We start from the raw sequence: 26,960 nt of genomic DNA, 5'->3' as shown, positions 1-26,960 counted from the left end.
TTCACTTATAATCAACATGAGAAATGCAGGGTTAGCTGGCAGTGGCCTTGGAGAAAAGAGTAGGTGGAAGGGGGAGCTTGTGCCACATCAGTGCCTGTCTGATGGAACCTCGTTCTTTCCCCCTTGAACGCATCAGTACAGAATTATCCCAATCTAGGCACCACCACCCTTCAACTTGGATTGCTGTCACCTTTTCTGGCACAAGAAATCAACACCAGATGTGCCAGGCCTTGAGTAAGAAAATAGAGATCACCGGGTACTTTGTAAAATGTTCAAAACTTACCCTAGAGCTTACACACGATTAAATTAAACTATGTCAGGATTCATGCTTCAACAGAGTCTAACACTTTGGAAAATTCCATCTCTTAGTTTCAATAAGTAAAATTTTCAAATGTCCCCAGAAATTAATGCACAATAGCTAGATTTACTCTATCTCTCATGTTACTGATTAAAACTCATAATACTGATTAATTACTGCCTATTTCAATGGAGTCTATATTAAGATGAGACAAAGGCATTCAAATTTTCATCTGCAGAGGTCTGAAGGTTGTTGTGTTTTTTAAGAGTCTTTCCTTAGAAACATGAAGGTCAGCCTTACTTAGATGATATGAGACCAAGCATTGGGAGGAGCTGGAAGCTGTCAGCAGGTGTTAGGTTACTCTGCACAACAACAGGGCTTATTTCCAAACCTGCACTTCATGCAGTTCTGGTCACTATATCTCAAGAAATACAAAACATACTGTAAATTCATCTATAAAAGGATATGGAAAAGAATCCTGGGTTTTAAGGGGTTTCTCTGCTGAGGTTAGACAGTAAAAGTAGCATATTTCTCTCTGGAAAGATGAAAGCTGATCAAAGTCAAATCATGAAAGGTGACAATACCCACTTACCTAAGCTCAGATTACCAGATCTATGAAAAGAATAATTTTAGATCAAATAAAAAGAAGTTCAAGTTTCAGAGTATTCTTAAAAACCTTGTTATCTCAAATATTTGCGAAATTCATTTATTCAGAGTTTAGATGGGATCACAGATGTCAGTTTCTCACTGGTGGTGATGGGAAGATAGGGTTACCTGGGGAATGTCTTTTTAATTTTCTTATGTGCTTTCATGAGGATGATAATAGCCCCTGACACCCCAATCTACTGGAGATGCATGGAAGGTCTGACACAGGATGGTATTCCCTTTGTTCCCATGACTTTGAGGAGGAGAAAGGAAGAGTCGTATAATCTCATTGAGCTTTCAGGCTACAGTAGTACAGAAACAAGAGCCAGGAGGCATCAGGGTCTAACTTTTTCTAGCAGAAATAGAAATAGTCCACAATACATCATTTATCACAGTATTGTTACAATGGCTATTATTATTTCCCTTACAAAAAGAAATGATGTCCAGGTCTGAAAGATCTTGCTAATAACTTCTATATAAATGCAAGAATTGTAGGAAGATGCATTTTATTGAATGCATAAATAAAGGCTAAAATAAAAGCTTTGGTGCCATTTTCTTTGCCTTAGTCACTGGAAGCCTAAGGATCATTAGTGCAAATTAAAAATAACAACAGTTAAAAGTGTATTAAAAGGCATATTCAAGGATAACATAGCCTTGATCTTTGGATGCCATTTAGGGTATTTTGTCACTTGGGCCTTCAGACCGGTCCCGAGGACTGACAGAGACAGAAATTTGAATGTCCCCACCAGGGGCTGCTTTGACTGAGGGCCACCACCCTTGGAGAGCATGGGAGAAGAGTGACAGTGCTGCTGGGGGATCACCTGGCCCCCAGGACTCTCCAGCCAGTTCCTGGACTTCCGGAGACCTGGAAGAATGAACACATAGTTTCTTCACGGCCTCCTCTTCATGAGGTCCTGCTGGTGTGTGATACCAAGATAGACCCCAGGACTGGTCATTGTCACTCTAGCTCCTCAGCTGCAACTATTCAGGCTAACAGGCGTGGGGTAGGGGGGGACTTTTTAATGACTTTCTAGTTCCTGAAAGAGCCTGATGCCTGCTTCTTCCCTTGAAAGTTAAATGCTCTTTATAACACAGTGACTATGAGTAAATGAGAAGGAAAACAGAAAAGCAGCTGGAGATTAGGAAGTCAAACAATGTGTCCCCTTTCCCCCCACCATCCTATGGGGGAAATGGAGTATCATTCAAACCAGTAAAGCCTAGAAAGTATTTTATATTTTTCCTTTGGGTTTGAACTTTGAGATGTTATCGTTTGGAGTGCTACCCTGGGCCCCGCTGTATAAAGGATTTTAATCTGCGAAGATGTTGGTAGTGGCTCTGAATGTCTTATTTTAGGGAAGTTAGAAAAGTCGGTTTCAGCAGTACTGGGGCCCTGGGGTCCCTCTGACCCTCAAACTCCTGACTTAATTCACATCACCATTCCAGTAGAGCTGCCTCTCTGGTTACATGGTGTTGGAAACCTAGGCCTCTTTTGACAATTGCTGAGAGCCAGCAGGGGGAAATAGTCCATAAAGTGATTTTTTTTTTTTTTTTTCTAAATGTTAACTAAAGGTACCTTCTCTCTGCCGCTGCCCTAACTACCTCACTAATTCTGGTAGCAAAGTCATGCTGTTAAGGAAATAGCTGATTTAAACAAAGCAGGAGTATTTTTAGAACCAAAAAAAAAAAAAAAAAAAACCCTATTCATGATATCTAATTATGCAAACTGTGAACAAGAAGATGCTAGTCTTGCATTAGCTGAGACTTGAGTCCTGTTATAATTTGCTCTTTTTTCGCAGCAGAAAGCGGTTCCTTTCTGTCGCTTTCCTGCCTTAGCGCAGCTCGGCGCTTTGGCAGACGCGGTGCAGGTCACCGCAAAGTGTTTCTGTTGCCGCGGTAGACTGCAGTTAGGGAGCGTGGCAGGATAATGTATTGTAATGCAGATTACGGTGGTTTGCTGCTGCGTGATTCACAGATATGATTGCATCCAATTTCAGAAATAAGTGGAACCGTCTGCTCTTTTGTGTTAGCTGAAAAGCTGTTCGACGGCATTCAAATGACTGCTGCCTTTGCCACCTAGAAATAGAGAAAAGAAACCCACCCATATCACAGCAGTAACTTTCCCCATTGTACCCCTCAAATTCAGCACCATATTGGTTTTTATAAGAATCGTAGTTCTTTTATCTTTCCTCCGAAAAACAGCGTGGTTCGACGTTTTGGGGAGTGGGTATATTTTGTTTTATTAAATTTTCTCGTCTCTTCCTCTTGGAGAGGGACCCCGCTAAATGTTCGCTTACCTCACTCTCTCCGTGGTTCTGTAACAATGCTGTTCCACTCTTGGAAGAAAACATCTCTGTGTAAACCCTTCAGTGAAAAGTTCTTAAGGAATGACTTAGCTTCTCGCTATCTGGTCACTTTTATGAGGCCTGAGGATCACTAGAGACTTTGTAACTGAGAAGTAGTTACACCTTTGATTATTAATCAGATCCATTTAGGTTGTTGACTTTTTATCAATTTGTAGGGTTTTGTTGAATTTTCCAGCTCCCAGGACTCCACTTCTAAGGGAGGTGGGTCTCCAAAAGCAGACGAATCATGCACACTTTTCCTCCTCTCTGACCACACACAGTCCTGTCCCTTTTATGAAATCAGCCTCGCCAGTTTGAGTTTGCATCCCCTTAATTACGTGCTTTCTTAAATGTTTGTTTTCCATTGCTCTAACTTTGGTTTTGCATATCGCTCTTAAAAAGCCCACAGAAACAAGTTAACTATACTTTTCATTCCAAGCAGAAATTAAACCTAGGTAACAAACCCTTTGGCAGGAAAACAGTAGGATTTCCCAACGAGCCACATGAACACAGAGGCTGTTGGAAGCCAGCAGAGCCACTTGGGACCCACAGAGCACAGAGGTTATGGTGAGGGGACATCTATCAAAAAGATCTGTGAAGAAGCAATCCACAATTTAACACTGACATTCTTTTATTCAGACTCTTAATGTGATAAAACCAATCACAGGCATTTTTCTTTTCCTTACTTAACACTTAGAAAAATTCAAAGCTGCGTGTAAGCACGAGATTAGGATGTGAAACCAGAGGGGAAATTTTTAAACAGAGGCACCTCCTTTAGTCTGACTGACTCTTCATAGAGGCTAGCCCTATTTCCCCAAACCGGAGGTTTTATGATGGTCAGGCTTTACTGGACCTACAATAAATATGAATCTATGTAACCACGAGCTCTCCTAAGTGGAGCTGTCATATGACTCTATTTTCTGGTATGATCTTTAGACATTATCCTTTAAGGTTGATTCAAGTGATATTTCACTTCGGTGGATGAGAGCATAAGAGATTACAATTCAGGTAAAATTCTTCCAGGTTTTTTTTAGATACAGTTGTTCATTCTGTAAACTCCAAAACTGATGCCTGGGTCATTTGTACAACAGTCTTCATTGATCTTCACCAAAAAGAGCAAAAGGACTGTCGGGCTATAGCCAGAACCTTCGGTAAGATGTCAAAGGAGATTTCCTCTCCAGCACAATGGTTATCAGAAAGCACCTGACGGGTATCCTGAGTCTCCAAGGAGGAAGTCCCCAGCATCTGCACCCACACACTAAAGTCTCTACTGGGGACAGAACACAATTATCCCGTTGATGTGAAACTCCAGGTGGGAGAAGAAGCTTGTTAGAAAAAAAACTTTTCAAATAACAGAGGATTTGGTTCCCTTTATATTTTTAAACTAATTATACTAATTAAATATCTGTTCCTCTTATTCTAAGTATTAATAGTCTAATTTTAAAGGAAAACACTACAACCTAGAAGTACTTGGAGAAATGTATAACTAACTCCTACAAAACTTTTTCCCACCTTCACTTTGTAAATCTACTTAGTTTGAGACACAAAGCCAGGAGAGAAGCAATATGGCCAGGAGCGTGGCCAGGAATCAGTTTCTAAATTCCAAATCCTTAATTCCATGAAAAAAAAATCATAAGTTAAACTCTTTCTGAGACACAATAAGGAAAAAAGTGTTCTTTATTATCCCAATGATATAGCTTTACTGTAATGCTGAGGTGACGCCAAGAAAGTAAATGGGACAAGAGCCCAAATCCACAGAAACAATAGTACTTTGAATTGGGAGCTAAGAAACTTAGGTTCCCTTCTGGCATCAGTTACTAGCGAAAGCCTCAGTTGTACCATCTATAAAATGGGGAGTTATTCTACTGTCGTCACAGAAATACAAAAATGAAGTTTCTCTAAACATGCTTAAAAATATATGCTATTTTAACCTACTGCACACCGTTGGGCCCAGTGCGCACAGCTGGAATTTAAAAGTGGAAAGGGCACCAGCAAGGTGAGGTTAGCGGGACAGGGGTCTGCAAATTCCATGGCAACCGTCAGAGGAATGATAACAACATTATTAGTTATGCCCAAGGAAGTGTACTTCATCACCTTGTAATGTGGACAAATAACATTGTCCACAGTACAGAGGACGTTGTCCGTGGAAAATCTAGAGCAGGAGTTGTGTGTCGTCTCTTTCCTTGCTTCACGTAGGGGTAGCTTTCTTACCAGCATGGTCAGGCCTGAGCTTGCATGTGTAAGAGCATTGTTGTGTGGAAAGAGGTCTTATCCTCCAGACACAGGAGAGGAACAGCTTCACCTTCAGTGAAGACTCAAGTCCATGAACAGTATTACTAACTGGTCTACAGAAGCCTTTTGAGTTGACACTTTCCTGCCTCTTCCTGTGCCTGGCTTAGACCACATGCCAGCATTACTTAGGGAAAAAAAGACCAAGATTCCCTGTCATTGTTTTTGAGTAATGAATGGGCAATTACCAAACTCTTCTGGAAACTCCTGTCTTCTCAGAGCCCTAATGGAGCATTTGATTCCGAGTATTGGGAACATAAATAGCAGTGAGGGCGCCCACATATTTCAAAGGCTGTAGAAATTATATTGCACAACTTAAACCACCAGAAGTTAAATGGCTTTCTGAAAGGATACTGCTGGGATATTTTTCATCACTTTTATAATATTTTTTTCCTTGCTGTCATTTAAAATAGATCTTTGGAAACTTGAAACTTAAATCTGTTTCCTTACCAAAAGTTTTCTTTTCAGCGTGCACATACACACATATAACTGCTTTGTTATTTTAGGATCACTCATGGACTGGTGGCACTGATTTTTTTTTTTAATCAAAAAAACACATAAAAGCTTTCTCTCCACATATTTTCCCCACACACGCTGCATCTTGCAATGGTAAATTAAAGCCATGTAGACAAAAAAAAAGAGAGAGAGATCCTTACTTACTATATAGAAGCAAGGATGATGAGAACAGATCTTTTTCCAGATAAGTATCCATTATCATTATTATTTGGGATATTTCTCTAAAGACAATTTTATAAACCAAACATATGAAAAGTAATTGTATTAGGTGCAAGATTTATTTAATGTTTACAGCCAGAGCTCATAGCAAAAACAATTTTCTCACTCCATATTCTTTGTATAAGAAGGCCAGCCAGTAAATCTGATTTTCATAATAGCTTGGATTCACATACATTGTTGGTGAAAGTCTATGAAAATATGCTTCGTATTAGCTCTGTTAACTTTATATTCAGTTTTTCTTTAAAAAATTTAATTGCATTTCCCATTGTTTCTATTACACTCTTATACAATTTGTGTTCCCTTTGGTAGCTAAAATTACACCTGTAACTGTCCAAAACTATTAGTAGAGTCAGCTTAGCCTGTGGGATAAAGTATCTGTCTTGTATTTCAGACAGATTGTGTTCCAACACCATTGTGGTCAGATTTTTATTAAAAATTCTTCATATTTCTTTTCTCTCTGTGCCAAACAGATCGCTACATTTTCAACACTTAATCATCTTCCTCATCTAAAAATATTTCCACATTAAATGAAAATATTTAAACTTCTTTTTGATGCAGCAAAACTTAGAACACTGTACAAAGTCTGGTTTTCATAAAGTTTTATAAAAGGGTAGTGTGCGTATAGAAGCGAGTCCATTGTAAATAACTGTCCAGGTCAGCTCTGGGAGAAATGCAAGAGTTAGCAGTGGAATGGTTCTTTTACTGCGATTTCGGAAAGCTAGCCCTGCCGATGTAAACTTGTGGCTTCCCTCAATGGAGATACTTCCTTCAGTGTCACAGAACCTTTCAGGCTCATTCATGAGATGGAGGAGGTACACCAAGATTTGACCCTTTTCCCAATGGCCCCAGGCAAAATCCTTAATTACTTGCTGTTGTAACAGCTAGGGTCCAGTCAGTAAAATAGAAACTTCTCTGAGCATTTAGAACAAAGATTTTAATACAGAGTGTTGGTTACACTGGAGCTACAAGAGGGCTTTAAGCCAACAAGAGACAGCTAGGAAATCCAGAGATTAACAAAAGCAGGAGCCAGGGCTCTCCTGGGTTGGAGGGGCAGGAGAGGAGGTGACACCAGCTAGAGCCGGGCAGGAGACAGTCACCGGCTGAGGCAGAAAGGGAGGGGACAGGGCGTCCCCTAGACCAGAGCTAGAAGGGACCGCAGCTGGGTCTGCACTTGAGACCTTTAGAGCCCACGGTGGCCTCCTCCAGTTGTGGGCTCTCCACCCTGGCCCTGGAGGCAGGAGTGCTTAGGGCTACAGGGAGGTACCTATGGCCTCAAAACCTGCGCACCTGCTTCTAGGCCACACTGGGACTCTTTGTCCCAATGACCTGAGCCTAATCCCAGGGACCGTGCAGGCCTCTGGCCCCCACCTGCAGTGGGCCACACCTCCAGGGTGCTCTATTTGGGATAAAGAGGATGGAGCTTGGACATTTGGACAGTGATATAATAATAAAATATAAATAATCAATGACAACATCAGCTCTGGGGAGCAAATGGTACAGTAGCTAAGATTAAAACCAAGCTGGACTCCAGTCTGGGCTCCGATATGCCTGTGTGACGGAGCAAATGTATTTAACATCTCTGTGCTGCAGTGTCCTCATCTGTAAAATAGGGATGTTAATAAAACAACCTTGTAGGGTTGGAGGGAAGTTAAGTGAAGTAAGTATGTATGCTTGAAACGTCACAAGAAGCAACTGGCAGGCCAGAGGCCAGGCCAAAGTGGCATGAGGGTGAGGGTGGGGATAGGGATCAGGGCCACTTTTCCTGCATCACCATGTCCAGGCGTGGAATCCCTAGAGTCCAGCTAGCCTTCAGAGTTGATGCGTAGGCATAGCTGATGAGGTAGTAGGACAGACTGTGCTTTATTTAACAATCGGTCGGCTTGCTTTGTAACTCTTAAATGTTTATGCATATAGACATATGGTATGGGGGCCTCCACTTGACCTTTTACCTTGGACTCTGTAAGTGTTTGGGGTGGACACGGGGAGGGGAGAGATACCTTTGGCTTCTCCTTTCCTCTCACCTTGCAATCTCCCACCAGTACCTGTCACTGCCGAACCTGAGGATACGGGTTCCCTATGACCCAGAGCAGAGCAGGGGAGGGTGAGAAGGGAACCCGAGCAGCAAAAGGTTACTCATACAGGTGATTATCCAAGATAGTCTGGACATAGATGCATAAAGGACTTAGAAATGTGCCTGAGAAGAGGGGAAACTCAGTTTATGTTATTTTAAACCTCTAAATCTGGGAACAAATGAAGGCTGGCAGAGAGAGAGAAACATATGCAGTACACGACCTAATGTCACAGGGAATTTCCCTGTATTCAGGTATTCAAGAAAAACTTGGATATTCTCTGATAACAAAACTCAATTGCAGGTGTTCCCTGGTGGCGCAGTGGTTGAGAATCTGCCTGCCAACGCAGGGGACACGGGTTCGAGCCCTGGTCTGGGAAGATCCCACATGCCGCGGAGCAACTGGGCCCGTGAGCCACAACTACTGAGCCTGCGCGTCCGGAGCCTGTGCTCCTCAACGAGAGAGGCTGCGATAGTGAGAGGCCCGCGCACCGCGATGAAGAGTGGCCCCCGCTTGCCGCAACTAGAGAAAGCCCTCACACAGAAACGAAGACCCAACACAGCCAAAATAAATAAATAAAAATTTAAAAAGAAAATGTTTAAAAAAAAACCAAAAAAACTCAATTGCAAGGATTTTAGGATAAAGTCCAGCTTTCTTTTCTCAGTGGATACTTTTCAGCACGAATGTCTCCTACCTTCCCGTGGGTCCTCTCTATGGAAGGACAAAGGAGCAGTGAGGACCAGGAGTCTGGCAGCCTGGGGGACAGAGACCTCAGGGGGCTGCTCCCCCAGGCTGGCTGACATAATGTTTCACATATTTTGTGGTAGGAGGTCAACAAGTTTTTATAGATTAGCTATTTCCCCTTATTTTATTCTTGTTTGTAATTTAAAGTTTCTTACCTTTAATTTAATATCTATCCAGCAATCACTTATCAAACATCCACTCTGAGCCCTGTGCTGGGCAAAGTACAGTGAGACAGAGGTGAATGACAAAGGAAACAGTGTGAGGAGAAGGCTTGTGGTCCAGGGGAAGAGGCAGATGAGTAATAGGTAATCACGATAAAATGTGATATAAACTGGAATCTACAAATGGACAGAGGGCTCACCTAGCTAATTCAATAAGTCAAGCAATAATTCTAAGTGGGAGTGCTTCACCCAGGGTTTGAAGGGAGAATGAAAATTTACTAAGTAGAAAATGCTGGGGAGAAAACATGTGCAAAGTAACAAAGTCTCAAAGGGCATGATGGGTTCAGGGACCAGTTAGAATTAGAGGTAAGCTGGGGAGAGAGGGAAGATAAAAAGGGAAAGCTAGTAAGAGTCAGATTATGAAAGGTCTTATATGCCGTACCATGGAGGGTAGATAGTGAAGTGGAAATAGAAGAGGTTGAAGAGTGGATGGATTTATGTCTGACTCTTGAATCTGATTTTGCCACTTATTTGCTGTATAATATTGGGTAAATTATTTAACTTCAGTTTCCTCATTAATAAAAGACAGATGGCCAATAAACATATGGAGAGATGTTCCTTCATGAAAATGCAATTTAAACAATGAGATTTCTCTTCCCTGCCCCCTCACCGACCCACTGGGTTGGCAAAAATTAAAATGATTGAAAACATTATATGCTGGCATAAATGACGGAAAATGGTTACTCTTCAACATTATTGGGAGGACTGTAAATCATTGTAACTTATTGGGGATATATTTGGAAATATCTAGATTTTTAAAACATTCCCCTAGGTTTCCTACCCTCTCCCCCAGTTACTGCACTATCTCTTGTGGTTTCCTTTCCTATACCCACACCTCTGAAGTAGCTCCTTTGTAGATAAACTCTCCTTCATTTACCTAATTTGAGCATGCCATCTCTTTCCTGTTAGTACATCAAATCAGTCCATAAAGCACGTGGCCACATGATGGGTTCTCAGTACACATGGATCCCTTCCCTCCTTCCCTCCTTCCCTGAGGGTCTCGGGCTACATTTTGAATGTTATTAAGAACGCTTGAGTTTCTTCACATAAGAGAGTGGTTTGATCTGCTTTGCTCTCTAGAAAGATGAGCTTGATGTCATGTAAAAAGGACCTTCAGATGGGAGAAGGAGAAGAGAGAATGACTTAACCATGGGACCCTGCTCTGAAGATCTTCCTGGGGGAGACTCCTAGGACACGATGGGTGGTTGGCTATGGCGTGGAACAGTCACAGAACAGTCCTGGTTCTGTGGCCTGAAAGAATGATAGATAACTTACTCTTAGCTGAAAATGGGAACCAGGAAGAGGAGGCAGAATGAAGAAGTACGGGGCAGGATATCTGAAGAAGCGGATAAGAGTTCACTTCCTTTCTCTCACCTTCTATTACTTTGTGAGAAGAGGAAAATGAGGGGGAGGATATGGGAACACAACACGTAGACAACAGCAGACTCAGAGAATTGCTGTGCAGGAACGTAGACAGAAAGACACATGAGGGGTCCAGCCTCCTCTCACTGCGTGTGAATGACTCCTCCTATTTCTATGCGCTGAAGATGATTTAACTCCCTGCCAGTCCAGTCTTTCTCTCCTGAGATTCAGCTACATACCAAACATTTCCACTCAGATGCCTCAAAGGAACCTCAAACTCGAAATGTCCCATCCTGGGACTTCCCTGGTGGTCCAGTGAGTAAGACTCTGCGTTCCCAATGCAGGGGGCCCGGGTTCGATCCCTGGTCGGGGAACCAGATCCCGCATGCATGCTGAAACTAAGAAGTCTGCATGCTGCAACTAAAAAGATCCCACGTGTCACAACTAAAAAAAAAAAAAAAGATCACACATGCCGCAGCGAAGATCCTGAGTGCCGCGATGAAGACCCGGCCCAACCAAACTAAATAAATAAATAAATACATACATATATATTTTTTAAAAAGTCCCATATCCTGAGCTCATCACGTACCCCAAATCTGGTCCCCACCGTCTCTATTCCCAGCCTGGGCGACAGCACCAGCATCTACCCAGGTCAGAAACACAGGAGCTCTTTTTGACACCTTACCCACCCTGTGACCCCTAGTCAGTTACTAAATCATCTTGGTTCTATCCCCTAAACATCTTTTAAAACTCTCATTTCTCTCCATTCCTCCTTTCGTATCCTAGTCTGGCCTCTAGAATCTCTCTGTTGGACCACTGCAATAGCCTCTAACCAATATCTTCACTTTGTTCCTTTTGAGTCCATTCTCCACATTGCTGTCAGAATGATCCATCTACAAGGCAAATGGGAGTATCTCATTCCCTAGTTGAGTGCTTCGATGGCTTCCCTTCATCCTAGTCTAAAGACAAAACTTCTTGGTGCCGATAATTGTCCCTCTCTGACCTTCTCAAGCAATTAAAAGTGGAGACTCTACTGCCAGAGTGCTGGTTTCAAGTCCTGGCTCTGTACTTCCTAGATGTGTGATCTTGCGGCCTCGATTTCCTTATCTCTAAAGTGGGGATAATAATAGCAGCTACCTCACAGGGTTGTACTGAGATGCTGGCCCAGATTGTAAATTCAGCGTTAGCTGTTAGGTCTCCAGCTTCATTGCTCACCACGTTGCTTCTGTCTGCGCGAGTCACAGCGAACTCCTGTCTGCTTTCTCAGCTGAAAGCATAGTTTCCTCTACCTACATACGCACTGCTTCCTCCTAAGCTTTTATTCTTCCTTAAGGGCTTGTGTGGCTTTCACTAAGACCTCTACCAGAAGGTCCCCCCTTTCCTTCCAAGTACACTCTAGGCACTTATTAATTAATTGATGGTGGAATAAATGAATACTATTTCCCACATTTTATGGAAATTGCTTTTTTCCTACCTTCCCCCACTGTAGGACACAATGTGTATGAAAGTTATCTTGTTCACCGCTGAATCCCAGTATTCAGTAGGGAGAATGGCACACAGTAGGGGTTAAATAAATGTGTTGAAGAAATGAATACATTTGCCATCCTAGATGAGTACTGACTTTTGAAATCTACTTATACACTCAAATGGATCTATCATGAATCATAAAATTCTGCAAATTTTGCCAATTTACATTACAGTTCTTTTTTTTTTTTTTTTAATTTCATGTTCTCTCCAAGTTTCTTACTCTTCCAATACTCATCCTTTAATTATCATATGTGTCAGATGATTTTGAACTTCATGTGGCAAAATGTTTTTTGGTGAACTTTAAACCTTCTCTCTGATCTTGCTAAAGCAGTAGACTGTATCAGGTTTTTATAGGTATGCAAAAAGTTACAAGCTAAAAGCAAGCCATTAGTCCAACCTCTAATATATAATTTCGAGTAAACAAATATATTTGAATTATTCCCCTTTGTCCTTCAATAACTTTCTTTTATTAATATTAGTGAAACTGCTTTCCAAGTAAAGACCATCTTCACCGTACAGATAGCATGATATCTTCTATTGCAGTATATTAGAACACTGATTAACCATAATCTAAACTCTCCATCATCCAGCATTTATTTTTTGCTCTATACTTGAGGAAAAGAGTCCAAAGACAATGAAACAGGTCAGTTTTAGCTAAAACAACAAAAAAAGATTTGCAGTGTACATTCTACGGCAAGTGCCTATTAATGCATTAAAATGAACATTTTTTTTCTTAAAAATGATGATTTATCAGTTTGCCAAGTCACCAAAGATTCAATTTTTTCCTCCATTCTATCTAAAAGGGAGAAAAATGGAACCATCTATTTAGATTTTTCAATAAACACTGAAGCAAAAAGGTTGCAGGTTTCATCCTCAGTTAAACAGAAAACTTGATTTTACCTTAACTCCATGTACCTTGGCGAATTGTGCTCTTATAATATTTTTTCTATTACTTTGAATGACCTCTAATGAAGAAATGCATCTGATTTGCTCTAAGATGCCTCTCACCGAAGAAGCACTCATTATGCACTGAATAAATAAATGAATGAACAAATAATATACATGAAGTTGGATCTGGCCCCTTTAGTAAGACATCTGTTTGACTCAAACCAGTTCTGTAAATATCATAAATGATAGTCAAATAGGTGACACTACATCAAGATGTTCGGAAGACTGAAGGAGAGGGAAACAACTCAAAACCTTGAAACCAAAGCTGTTAAATATTACAAGCACAGCCATGCCTTGCTAAACTCATTTTTCAGGACGGAAAAGCAGATTGTGGAATTATTCACGCCAAAGTAATCCTTGCTTAATTTAATCATCGAACTAGGTTTCCTAATATGGATATTTTCTTAGACTTCAGTTTGTTACGTAGCTAACTTATCTTCTAATAGACTATGTTGGTAATAAGAAAATGAATTACATGCTCTTGGCAGAGAGGTGACAGATCTGAAATATCCCACACAAACTTGGTACCCCCTTTTAAATTCAGTAAGCTTGGGATACCTCTATAATGGATCAGATCTGAATGCCAATTATAAACAGATGGTGAGCCTCCGAACCCAGCACGCTGCAGTGAGCACAGGTCACACTGTGCGTTTACGGGGAACTGTCCACGGGCATCATTCGGAAGAAAACATGGGCCAGCGAGTTTTGAACAAAGACCACTAAGCTTCCTATTTTAGGACCTTCTAAATGCATAAATCCAGTTGGCTTAGCACAAGCAGAACTTAACACCCCAGTAGATTGAACACTCCATCCAGGAGAGGACAGCGCCCTTCACAAGGCGTCAACATGCTACCCTGAGGCTCTGAAAGATGAAATAGGAAAACAATGAAATGAGGTGTCTGATACTTGAAAGACCATTGGTCTTTCATTATCCACTGTCTCCAAACATGAACCGGGGGAAATTTCAAGGCAAGGAAAGCAACAGTTACTATTTCATCAACTCTCCCTTCACAGCAGCGAGTTATTCAAAAATAATAATGCCTTTCTAGGATAGGAAACCAAATTATTAAGAGCATTAAACACTAAAAGATTGCCACCCTTCACACCGGCTGCAGATCGTTTGTCTCACTTGTCAAACATAAGTTCATTTTTGACACTGATTTCTTAAATTTCCGCTGACTTGGCAATCCACCGCCACTTCTCACCAGCTCTGTAACATCTTAAAGATTTCACAGCTAAGCAGTTAGAAAGGATTTGGGGTTTAATTCAGCTCACCAACCTGTTTAAGAGAATAACAGAAATAAAACAATTTTCAGCTGAAGGCCTGAGAAGGCCTCTCTCCTTCTGAAAGACTCTTTGTATCAATGCCATGAATCAAATGGTTTGTCTAAGTGGTTATTCTGTACCACCAGCGAAGGCCCAGCAACGTGGCAGTGAGTCACGTTTAATAACTTGTGGTTAGCTGTCATGAACACTTAATTTGATGTTGAACACAAACCCTGCAGGGGCAGAAAGGGGATGGGGAGGGGAGAGGTGGGTTAGGAGTTGGGGTGGCGGAGGGGAGAGAAAGCTAATATCCACTGAGATCCCCGGGCTCCTTTCTCCCCTGAATCAGTGAAGGACGGAGGCGGGTCCTGTCTGCCGGGGTGTCCGCCGCTGCTGTGCAGGGCGGCAGGAGAGAGTATTTGCTTTCCTGGCATTTACTGTCCCCTTCAAGTTTTCCTGGGGTCCTATTCACCCCCCATAAGGAAGGCTCTCCCGGCCCTACAGGAACATTGCAGTCTTTTCCAGAATGCTATTGGAGGGCTGTCAGGCTGGCCAGAAGAATTCAAAGCGTTCCAGGAACCCACAAAAGATTTCTTGCAGTTTTTGAGCTATCTGGCAGGCAGTAGAAACCCCTCTTGTGTCAACTGCTAAACGCTGCTGTCCCTGTGTCCTAGATGGAATGCGTCAAAACTCGGCAATATCACAGCTTCACATGTTGGCCATGTGTGCTGGCGGCAGCGGGCTCCAGCCGCTTCGGACGTTCTTATTTGTCACCCGAGGAAAGCAGCTGTGTCAGGGAGTTGGAGGACTTGGGAGGTGACCACAGGACCGGGACCTGTGATGAGCCTCTCCCTTCCGGCCGAGGGGGGGGGGCGGGGAGGGGTGCAGCGCGGGGACAGCAGGAGGACGCCCCCCACCGCGGTCACCACAGGGTCTGCGACAGGCTGCCTACGGTGCCCACCGCGACAGCACCCTGCTCGTGCGCTCTGTGTCACAATCTGTATCTCAAAAGCACTTTACACACATTATCTCATTAATCCTCCGACCGCTCACAATAGTTCTTTGAGCTACACAACGATTTCCTGTAGGTTTCCCTACATTGGTGTGAGAATCTTTTTAATGTACTTCAACTGCTACTTTGCAGTGACATGAGCCCAACCATGCATCCTGATAACTCCAAATGGGTCTCTGCTCAGGACATCTGCTTCTGAGGAAAACGGAATTTGACATTAAAAAATCAGTAGTCCTGTTTTCGAAGTGCAAAGCAATAAGTGTGTTTCCAGGGAGTGTCGGTTTATTTTAAAGCAAAGCGAACTCTAATCCATTTAAATAGACACTAAATAAGTTGTAACACCTCTGAAAGCATTAAGCCCACTCTTGGGGTGCCGAGATGGTCGTGTAATTAGAGACTATTATTTCCCACAGCGCCTCACCACCATCCACCCCACCTCTGCCCCTCACCCAGGGCGGATACCACTTGCATTGCCTGGCCCGGTGTAACTGCTGGGTAAATGTGCTGGACCAAATTCTTCAAACAGCTGACAAGAAGCATGTGAAAAATATAGATCTCTATTTTACATATTTTTAATTTATTTGTAGCTGTAACAGGAAAAATTTTTCCTGTTACAAAATAGCCCAAACCCATGGAATAATAGTAGCAAGCCTATCACTACCCCACGGAACACAACTGAAAAAGGAGACATTATCCATGAAATAAACACACAGGAAACTTCTGTATTCTAAAATTGCAGCAGGAACATTCAGATCAAGAATTATGGCACCAAGTTCCTTGGAGCAAACTAGTCCCCACAGTAAAATTAGGAAGAAAACAAAAAACAAAAAACACCACCACACAACAACAAGAAAAATCAACATTAGAAGGTGTAGTTGTATGTGTTCACTTAGAAAAGACACTGAAATCATAAAAAAAAATTAAAAGATTTTAAAACTGGAAAAGTCCTTAATGGGCAATTCTGGAATCTGAAAAAAAAAATGGTTCTGATGAACCTAGGGGCAGGACAGGAATAAAGACACAGACATAGATAATGGAAGACACGGAGGGGGAAGGGTAAGCTGGGATGAAGTAAGAGAGTGGCACGGACACATATACACTACCAAATGTAAAATAGATAGCTAGTGGGAAGCAGCCGCATAGCACAGGGAGATCAGCTCGGTGCTTTGTGACCCCCTAGAGGTGTGGGATAGGGAGGGTAAGAGGGAGGGAGATGGAAGAGGGAGGGATATGGCGATATATGTATATGTGTAGCTGATTCACTTTGTTATACAGCAGAAATTAACACACCATTGTAAAGCAATTATACTCCAATAAAGATGTTGAAAAAAATGTGGTTATTAGAAAATTTAAAAAAATATATTTAGATGTTTCCTTTAAATGAAAGTGCACTTCATTTCATTTCGATCATTCAATAATTATTAAATTATGGAGAAACAGGCTGGAGGACTTTAGCAACTGCACCAAGGCCTCTAGCTGGCGAGTTAATGACAGGCCAACGATCAGACGCTAACTGAACATCTGTGAATTCTGCCTTTGCTGCCTTTCTCCAGCAACATCGATGAGAACGGTAATCAGTTATGACAATTTTACAGGGCAGAAATTGAGGCAAGTACAGGTGAAAATCACCGAGCAAATTGATAACAGAAAGAGTCACAGGAGTCTGAATGGCTAACTGTTCCACCAAAAAACAGTATTCCTTATTTTAAGAAGTGATTTTCTTAAACCATTTAAATTCTCAGAACATTACGCGTAGACCGAAAATATGCAGATAAACACATTAAAATATTTTAAAACTATTTCCTTCTTTACTTACTTTCCAAGACCTGAACTCGGATTTATGCTTCTCTTGAAAGAATTCCCAAGCTTTCTTTTCCAAGCTGCAGAACTAGGCCTTGCTCAGGGCTCTGGGCTTGCCAGCTGAGGACAAGGGGCAGGACAAGGACCCAGGCTCTGCAGGAACCCGGAGGATCTTCTCAACACTCGACTCCAAGTCTTCAGGATTTGGCTTCAGCAAGAAAGGAGCAAGTCCTGATTCCTTCAGGACCATAATTTCTCCATGAACACACCAAGTTTATTAGTTTCGGAGCTGTTAATTTGACACTTGCCTTCTTAGAGTTTGCCTAAAAATAGAGTGTGGGGGAAGGGCAGGAAGGCAAAACCGAAAACGAAAATGTCAAGGATTCCGACTAGGATGGCAAAAATCATGTCATTTATAACATTTCAGTCAACAGGCTTACTGCGTGCCACATCTTCATAGAAATCCTATTATCAAAGCCACCAGACACTATATTTGCTTCCTAATTATAGACCCTGAGCTAACAGTTACTTTTCCTTCCCTATAATAACAACAACACTTTGTATTTATCTAGCGCCTTTCTTCCAACAAGCTCAAAATGCTTTGCAGACATTAACTCCTGAATCCCAGGCCTCTGGCAAGTGGCATCTGGGTGTTTCTTGGCATTGTGTACGTCTGGTGATTGGTCATGGGGTACTCGAACAGCTAGATTTCCATGAGTACATTTTCCTTGACTTTATCAATTATAGGAATACAGCCAATGTGCAGAAATGAACCTTTACTGGGCTGGTTTGTGCTCTTCTCTACAATTTGTTTTTGGGGAAAACAAGGCACAGAGCAGCCAAGGACTTAGAGAGTGACCCTGAAGGAGCTGAACTCTTGGGCCTATGAGCCAACAACAAAAATGCTGTCTCCATTGTTTGCTTTTACTTGGTCAAGTCCTACTCTGGACTTGCAACAAACCCAGAGAATTCTTGGGTCTGATGAAGCTTCCATTTTGGACATTCTTCTTTCTACCTTTGCTTCCTTATTATCACTTGTAAACATCTTTAGACAGTTGTTTACTAATTCCAATCTTGAGTTTAGCTGTAAGGATCTTGATCACATCTATGATGTTATCCTATCACAAGCAACCCCCTATGATGTTATCCTATCACAAGCACCCCTATCACAAGCAACTGGGGTGCTTAGGGCCCCCAGAACCAAAAAACAAAACATAGGTTAGGGGTTGCCTTTTAAACAGTTTAGTTGGAGACCACAGATTTCTACCTTACACTGTTACTGAAAGTTTCCAAATGGATTTCCTCAGTGGGTTCCTTTAAAACTTAACTGAAAACACAGTATAGGATTGCAGAATCTTGGAGTTAGAAAAAACTTGGAGGCCTTCTAGAATTCCGTCTCCAATATTGCTGACATACCATCATTCAACTGTTCCTTGAACATTTCCAGTTTTCAAGAAACTCAGACAACAGCCCATTTATTTTTTTAATAACTCCCATTGATAGAAATGTCTTCATTATACAGGGCTGAAGTCATCTGCCCTATAACTTCATCTCATTCAAACTAGTTTTGCCCTTGAAAGAACCCGACTTACATCAATCAGTCTTCCACACAACAGCTCTGCAAAACTTTAAGAAAACAATAATGTTCCCTTTCAGCTTTTTCTTTGCTAGGTTAAACACTCCGTGTTTTTAGTAGTCCCTCACGTGACATGTTTTCCAGATCCTTCGCCTTCCTAGGTGCCATCCTCTGAGCTTCACCTATCAGTAGTATCCTTGAAACCCAGTTGTGTTCTGACCAGTACAGATCACTATGGAACTCCATCTCCTATTATATGGTCCTCTGTGCCTCTAGTAAAGCGGCTTAGGGTTTCATCATATTTTGATAGTCATAACATTCCCCTGGCCACTATTCACTTGGAATTCAGCTAAACTCCTAGGTCTTTCTCGTCTTAACTAAAAGTAATGCAGGCTTCTCTCATTCTGTTCTTGCAAAGTTGGATTTTGAACCATTGGTCCCCACTAAAACTAATTTGGTTAGTTTCATGTCTAGCATATTGAAATCATTCTGGTTTTTATGTTGTCATGTTGGAGCTGCTCTCTCCATGTTTGAATCCTGACTCATATGATAAATCTTTTTTTGTGCTTTCAGTTGTTCACTAATACACAAAGATCCACTATGTAGCTGGTATTATTCTAGATGAGAGGAATACAAAAATAAATAAGATTGCTTGTCCTCAAAGCATTCACTGTCTAGAGAGATGAGAGATGGGGAGAATGAGACGTCAAGTTGAGCGGTAGGTTGGAGTCAGCGTGATGGCCATCACTTACCTCATTAAGGAGATTGAACTTGGCCCTCTGGGCCCTAGGAAATTTTCAAGCAGGGGAATAACCTGATCAGATGTCTGTGTTAGGAGAACATCTCTGGCAGAAGCTAGGATGACGGGTTGAAGGAAAAACTACTGGAGCCGGAGAGGCCAGTTAGGACGTTATTGCAAATTTTCAGGTAAGAGTTAATAAGAGTTGAAATACTGCAGGGGCAATGGGAGAGAACAGGAGGGGACAGAAATGAGACTTTTCAGGAGGTGGAATCAGTAAGATTATGAGACTGGTAAAATAAAAAGAATAAGGAAGAGGAAGAGGTCAAGAGTACTCTCAGGAGTTCAGTTTCAGTACATGGTGTTATTTGCAGAGGTTAGAAAGCTTAAGACAAGCAGAAACTACTCGAAGGAGAAACGGCTGTAATTGGAAGCTATAGGTTTTCAATTTTCCCCAATATTTTTCCGTACCCTGGGATCATAAGGAAAGAAAAGAGAGGGCTGAATTATTCCAAAGGTGGGATATTGGTAGGTTGGAAGTAACAGGAGAACAAAGGACTGAGCTGCAGTGCATGTAAATGCCACCCCAATCACTGGGTCCAGTGGAGGAAGAAGTTGATATATTGTAGTGACAGGGAAGGGCTGGGCCACTGGAAGTGGGAAAGCAGTTGTGGTGGAAATTCAGGAATGGGAAAGGCCAGGGTTAGGAGATTGTGCTAGCCGTCTAGGTCATTGAAGAAAATGAAGTTCTCAGCAGTAAATTCCCCAAAACCTCTTTGGGTTGACCTCAGCCCATTAACCGATGCCAGCTCTAACTGTACTTTACAATCAACAAAGGGACATTTCCTTGTCTTCTCCACAAGGCAATCACGTGTGGCTTTATCAGACACCTTACCAATGATGTTCACTATGTTGAGAACATTTCACCCAATAACCCAATAAAAACATGAAAAGTTCTTTATCATGAAGGTTCTTAGTTATCCTATGTTAGCACCTAGCAATCACTCCATTCTTATCTAAGTATTTGTCTCTTTGATTACCCACTCTTAAAACTTGGAAGCCATTAACAATCAAATTTACCGTTCTACATTTTTCCCATTTCTGAAAATCAAGGACACGTTTTGCCAGCTACATTCTTTAAGCAATCTCTGCCCCTCTTTCTTCGTGATTTCTTAAAAATCCACAGGCGTTTATGAGATCACACCATAAAATGTTACTTAAAGTTCTGGGCTGTGCCTTGCCTGGGCCTTGTGTTGAAGACACACCAAAAATGATAAATTCTGTGCCAGGACACACCACCTCCTCTATTTTCTTAAGCAAGCTTGCTCTACTCTTTCTAGTTTGAGGAAATTATTTTCCTTAATAGACCAGATGATGTCAACACAGGAGTTGAGGAGCTCTGCTTCTTATACATCACTTTTTTACATTATAAACTTTCCTAGATTTTCCTTGTTTCTTTTCCTTTTGCAAACATAGCTTGAATGGCTTTTGCTTGTTTTTTTGTTGTTATTGTTGTTGTTTGTGCAAGTCTCAGTTCCAGAAGGATTTTAGCTTTCCTGGATCTATTATTCTAATTCCTGCTACTCTATTGTGTATATATGTCATTGGGAAGTGTCTTAAGACAGGTTTTCTCAGAATCAGACCCTGAGACAAGAATGTATATGCAAGGGATTTCTTAATGAAGTAAACCCAGGCAAATCCAGTGAGGGAGGGGAGGAAGAAAGACAGCAAAGGGAAAGAAACCAAGCAAGGATATAATTCAAGCAGAGGCCCAGCCTCAGCCTGACCTTGCAGTGTTTGTCCCCAGCTGAAGCAAGGGAACTGGGCTTTCATAATCCTGTGCCAGTCAATCACTGGTTAGGGGCTACAGGGCAGGGAGAGGGGTAGAAGGTGAGTGTGTGTGGGGCATAAACTGCTAGGTCCCTCTGGCTCTCTGCTTGGGAATGTGTGCGTGTGTGTGTGTGTGTGTGTGTGTGTATGCATGCCCAGTAGTTCAAGGGCAATCTTCCGAAGATAGTTGCAGGTACCACCTGGTAGAAGCAAAGGCACACAGAAACTGAACAGGGAATCTGAGGGAATTTGTGTTCAATATTGACAGTGTTCGTATATTGTCAATGTATGCCAAGACTCATATTACCATGTTCAAGAGGTCAAATATTCGATTTTTATCTTTTTTATACTTCTCTTTGAAATCTGAGGCCATCAAAGGCTTCTTTGTTCAATCAAGTTGGTTTCCAAGGTGTCTCTCTTTTCTGTGACAGGATCATTTGTGTCTGTATTGTCACAATTCCACTTTTGGAACCCACTGGTTTCCTGAGTTGTCTTCTCCTGTACAGCCTGGAGTACCCTGCCCCACTGAGTTGCTCACACCAGGTGTCATTCCTGAGTCCTCTCCTCTCCATCAGGACCCCAACCTTACACATTCACAGTTACTCAAAAGTTACCCAGCCCTGTCCTTCCTACCTCCAAACTATGTCTCATATCCATCTACTTCCTTCCGTTCTTACTGCCTGTGTGAGTTATGATCACCTCTTGCTTATATTCTCCCAAAATCTTTCTAATTGTTCTCTAGACTTTCACATTTGTGCCCTGTAATCCATTTTCTGCATGGTACCTGGAATGATCTTCTTAAAACACCCAGCAGGCCATGTCACCCTACGCTTAAAGATTCCAAGGCATTTACAATGAAAGTCCACTCCTCCCCGTGGTTTCCAAGCTGCTGCCTGCACCTCCAGCCTCATCCTGAGCCTCTTGTCCCCTTGTTCACTGCACTTCTGCCCAGATTACTATACTTCTGTTCCTCCTCCTGACCTCGGTGATTTTCTCCATGGCGTTTCTCAGACTGCAATGTTCTCCCTTCCACTCATCCCTCAGATCTCAGTCTTTTCCTGACCTAGGTAAAGTCGGTCCCCCATCCTGTTATTCTCTCTCACAATATGCCCAGCACAATGGGAAGAGAAGCTATGGCAAGGCTGCTATTTTCCTAGATGGTATTTATCACAGTTTATAATTAAATATTCATTTATGTCTTACTTCCTTAGTATCTGTCTCTTGTTAGACTATAAGATTCACTCCCGTGATAAACCATAATGTCCTGTGATAAACCATAATGGAAAAGAGTATTAAAAAAAAGAATGTCTGTATGTGTAGAACTGAGTCACTTTGCTGCACAGCAGAGATTGGCACAGCACTGTAAATCAACTATACTTCAATAAAAAAATAAAATATAAAAAAATTTCATAAGGGAAGGAATGCATCTATTTTATTCCTTGATGTATAGTCAATAACAGTTGTTGAATAATGAGTAAGCTCTTATTTGTAAAAATAGTTTTGAAATCTATCATCCTATGCTGGGGACACAGACTTGAGTTGCAAAAAACAGCTTCTGTTTACAAAACAGCCATCAGAATGTGAAGAAAAGCTATGATAAGGTGACATTTAGACCCTCATGGTGAGCTGGACCCAGATCTTTTCATTTGTGAACTTCTCAAAGAAGTTCTTGGGACTTAAAAGCCCCCAAAAGAGCAATAGCATAGAATAGGTGCATTATGGGCTGAATGGTTGAATTCATGTGTTGAAGTCCTAACCCCCAGCACCTCAGAATATGACTGCATTTGGAGACAGGGTCTTCACAGAGGTAATTAAGTAAAAATGAGATCATTAGGGTGGGTCCTAAACCAATATGATGTCCTTATAAGAAAAGGAGATTAGGACACAGACACATGTGAAGGGAAGACTATGTGAACACACAGAGAGAAGACGGCCATCTGCAAGCCAAGGAGAGAGGCCTCAAAAGACACCAAGCCTGCCGATACATTGATCTCAGACTTCTAGTCTCCAAAACTGTGAGAAAATATGTTTCTGTTGTTTAAGCCACCCAGTCTGTGGTACTTTGTTAGAGCATCCCGAACTAACTGAGGCACTTGAGGAAGTCATATCTAAGGTGAAAAAAGCATTTTTCCTGATGTAGCTGAGGGCCCGATAAGTATGGGTTCACGCTACACCAGAGCTAACCATAAATTCCAGGATTTGCTCCCTTCTTGGGGCATGAGGTGGAGCCATAGCCCAAAGGACTCCCTCTTACCTACACCACAGGAAACGTGCAGGTGGATCTGAGGCCTCACTGCAGGTCCACTGAAGAGCAGCTCTTACCACCCCACAGGGTCACTTCAGTAATTAAGACAATGTGACAATCATAGAGTTCTAATTTGGGAGGTAAAAAGTGTGTTTCACCTCCCCACTCACACTTCAGCCTCTTCTCACTATGCCCACTAAAATACATTAATTTCCGAACATTAATCACTATAGGGAATCACCACTTACAGTGAATTGGAGACTCACTATAGGAATCTCCGATTATTCCACTTATAGGGAATCTCCAGTTTTCACTCATCTGAGTATGTCTGCAATCAACAAGAGAGTGGATATGTCCACAACACTGACCCCAAAGATTTTCCAGATCTGGGATCCTCAGAGACTTCTAGTTTAAAATCTGACTTGTTTGTCTATTACTTTGCAGTATTGCCCTTAAAGGTGCATTGCATTGAGTTAAGACATTTTCTGCCTTTTAAGTGCTAGAACTCCTAGGAGGTGGTGTGTGTGTGTGTGTGTGTGTGTGTGTGTGTGTGTGTATCTATATTTGGTCAAACTCTTAGTTTGTCATTTTAAGATAAAAATTCTCTTCTAATCTTTTCAACATACTTATACGATTAAGTGAGCTTAATATTTCATAGATTTTTGACTCAAGTTCAAGAAAATCTTTGTAAGTATTTCTTTAGCTCAGACCTTTAGACCAGCATATCCTAATCATTCACTAAAATGGTAGCAAAGTTTAATAGGAAAGCCAATTGGGTATAAAAAAGAGAAGTGGGATGAAACTGAGCAAAGAAAAATATAGAATGTATATTGGGTGAAAATCTACTTAAAAAGAGAAAGCTGGATCATAGTGAACATCGAGCTTGGTAGAATATTACAGAACCCTGTTTATTCAAGAACTTGGGGGGAGGAGCTTCAAGATGGCAGAAGAGTAAGACGTGGAGATCACCTTTCACCCCACAAATACATCAGAAATACATCTACATGTGGAACAACTCCTACAGAACACCTACTGAACGCTGGCAGAAGACCTCAGACCTCCCAAAAGGCAAGAAACTCCCCACGTACCTGGGTAGGGCAAAAAAAGAAAAAGAAAAAACAGAGACAAAAGAATAGGGTCGGCACCTGCACCAGTGGGAGGGAGCTGTGAAGGAGGAAAGGTTTCCACACACACTAGGAAGCCCCTTCGCGGGCAGAGACTGCGGGGGGCAGAGGGGGAGCTTTGAAGCCACGGAGGAGAGCGCAGCCACAGGGGTGCAGATGGCAAAGCGGAGAGATTCCCGCACAGAGGATCGGTGCCAACCAGCACTCACCAGCCCGAGAGGCTTGTCTGCTCAGCCGCTGGGGCGGGCGGGGGCTGGGAGCTGAGGCTCGGGCTTCGGTCGGATCCCAGGGAGAGGACTGGGGTTGGCTGCGTGAACACAGCCTGAAGGGGGCTAGTGCGCCACAGCTAGCCGGGAGGGAGTCCGGGAAAAAGTCTGGAGCTGTCGAAGAGACAAGAGACTTTTTCTTGCCTCTGTTTCCTGGTGCGCGAGGAGAGGGGATTCAGAGCGCCGCTTAAAGGAGCTCCAGAGACAGGCGCGAGCCGCGGCCATCAGCACGGACCCCAGAGACGGGCATGGGATGCAAAGGCTGCTGCAGCCACCAAGAAGCCTGTGTGGGAACACAGGTCACTATCCACACCTCCCCTCCCAGGAGCCTGTGCAGCCCGCCACTGCCAGGGTCCCATGATCCAGGGACAACTTCCCCGGGAGAACACAAGGCGCACCTCAGGCTGCTACAACGTCATGCTGGCCTCTGCTGCCACAGGCTCGCCCCGCAGCCGTACCCCTCCCTCCCCACGGCCTGAGTGAGCCAGGGCCCCCGAATCAGCTGCTACTTTAACCCCGTCATGTCTGAGCGAAGAAGAGATGCCCTCAGGCGACCTACACACAGAGGCGGGTCCAAATCCAAAGCTGAACCCCGGGAGCTGTGCGAACAAACAAGAGAAAGGGAAATTTCTCCCAGCAGCCTCAGGAGCAGCAGATTAAATCTCCACAATCAACTTGATGTACCTGCATCTGTGGAATACCTGAATAGACAACGAATCATCCCAAATTGAGGAGGTGGACTTTGGGAGCAACGATATATATATATTTTTTCCTTTTTCTCTTTTTGTGAGTGTGTATGTGTATGCTTCTGTGTGTGATTTTGATTTTGTTTGTATAGCTTTGCTTTTACCATTTGTCCTAGGGTTCTGTCTGTCCGTTTTTTTTGTTTTGTTTTGTTTTGTTTTTTTACTATATTATTTTTTTTTAACTTTTTTACTATAGTTTTTAGTGCTTGTTATCATTGGTGGATTTGTTTTTGGGTTTGGTTGCTCTCTCTTTCCTTCTTTTTTATTACTTAAAAATTTTTCTTAATAATTATTTTTTATTTTAATAACTTTTTATTTTATTTTATTTTATCTTCTTCTTTCTTTCTTTCTTTCTTTTTCTCCCTTTTATTCTGAGTCATGTGGATGACAGGCTCTTGGTGTTCCAGCCAGGCATCAGGGCTGTGCGTCTGAGGTAGGAGAGCCAAGTTCAGGACATTGGTCCACAAGAGACCTCCCAGCTCCAACGTAATATCAAATGGCAAAAATCTCCCAGAGATCTCCATCTCAACGCCAAGACCCAGATCCACTCAATGACCAGCAAGCTACAGTGCTGGACACCCTATGCCAAACAACTAGCAAGACAGGAACACAACCCCATCCACTAGCACAGAGGCTGCCTAAAATCATAATAAGGCCACAGACACCCCAAAACACACCACCAGACATGGACCTGCCCACCAGAAAGACAAGATCCAGCCTCATCCACCTGAACACAGGCACTAGTCCCCTCCACCAGGAAGCCTACACAACTCACTGAACCAACCTTAGCCACTGAGGGCAGACACCAAAAACAACAGGAACTAAGAAACTGCAGCCTGCGAAAAGGAGACCCCAAACACAGTAAGTTAAGCAAAATGAGAAGACAGAGAAACACACAGCACATGAAGGAACAAGGTTAAAACCCACCAGACCTAACAAATGAAGAGGAAATAGGCAGTCTACCTGAAAAAGAATTCAGAATAATGATAGTAAAGATGATCCAAAATCTTGGAAATAGAATGGAGAAAATACAAGAAACGTTTAACAAGGACCTAAAAGAACTAAAGAGAAAACAAACAATGATGAACAACAAATTAATGAAATTAAAAATTCTCTAGAAGGGATCAATAGCAGAATAACTGAGGCAGAGTGGATAAGTGACCTGGAAGATAAAAT

General features: G+C 42.3%; 1 long non-coding RNA gene across 1 annotated transcript in view; it reads right to left on the bottom strand.

The window, feature by feature from the left end:
* LOC309631241 overlaps positions 1 to 26,960 on the bottom strand; it is a 94,770-nt gene that overhangs the window by 22,967 nt on the left and 44,843 nt on the right. The gene's annotated exons all lie outside the window — the stretch shown is intronic.

Source organism: Balaenoptera borealis, assembly GCF_965194805.1.
Source record: "Balaenoptera borealis genome assembly, chromosome: 6".
Lineage (NCBI taxonomy): Eukaryota > Metazoa > Chordata > Mammalia > Artiodactyla > Balaenopteridae > Balaenoptera > Balaenoptera borealis.
This window is presented reverse-complemented; position numbering and strand designations above follow the sequence as displayed.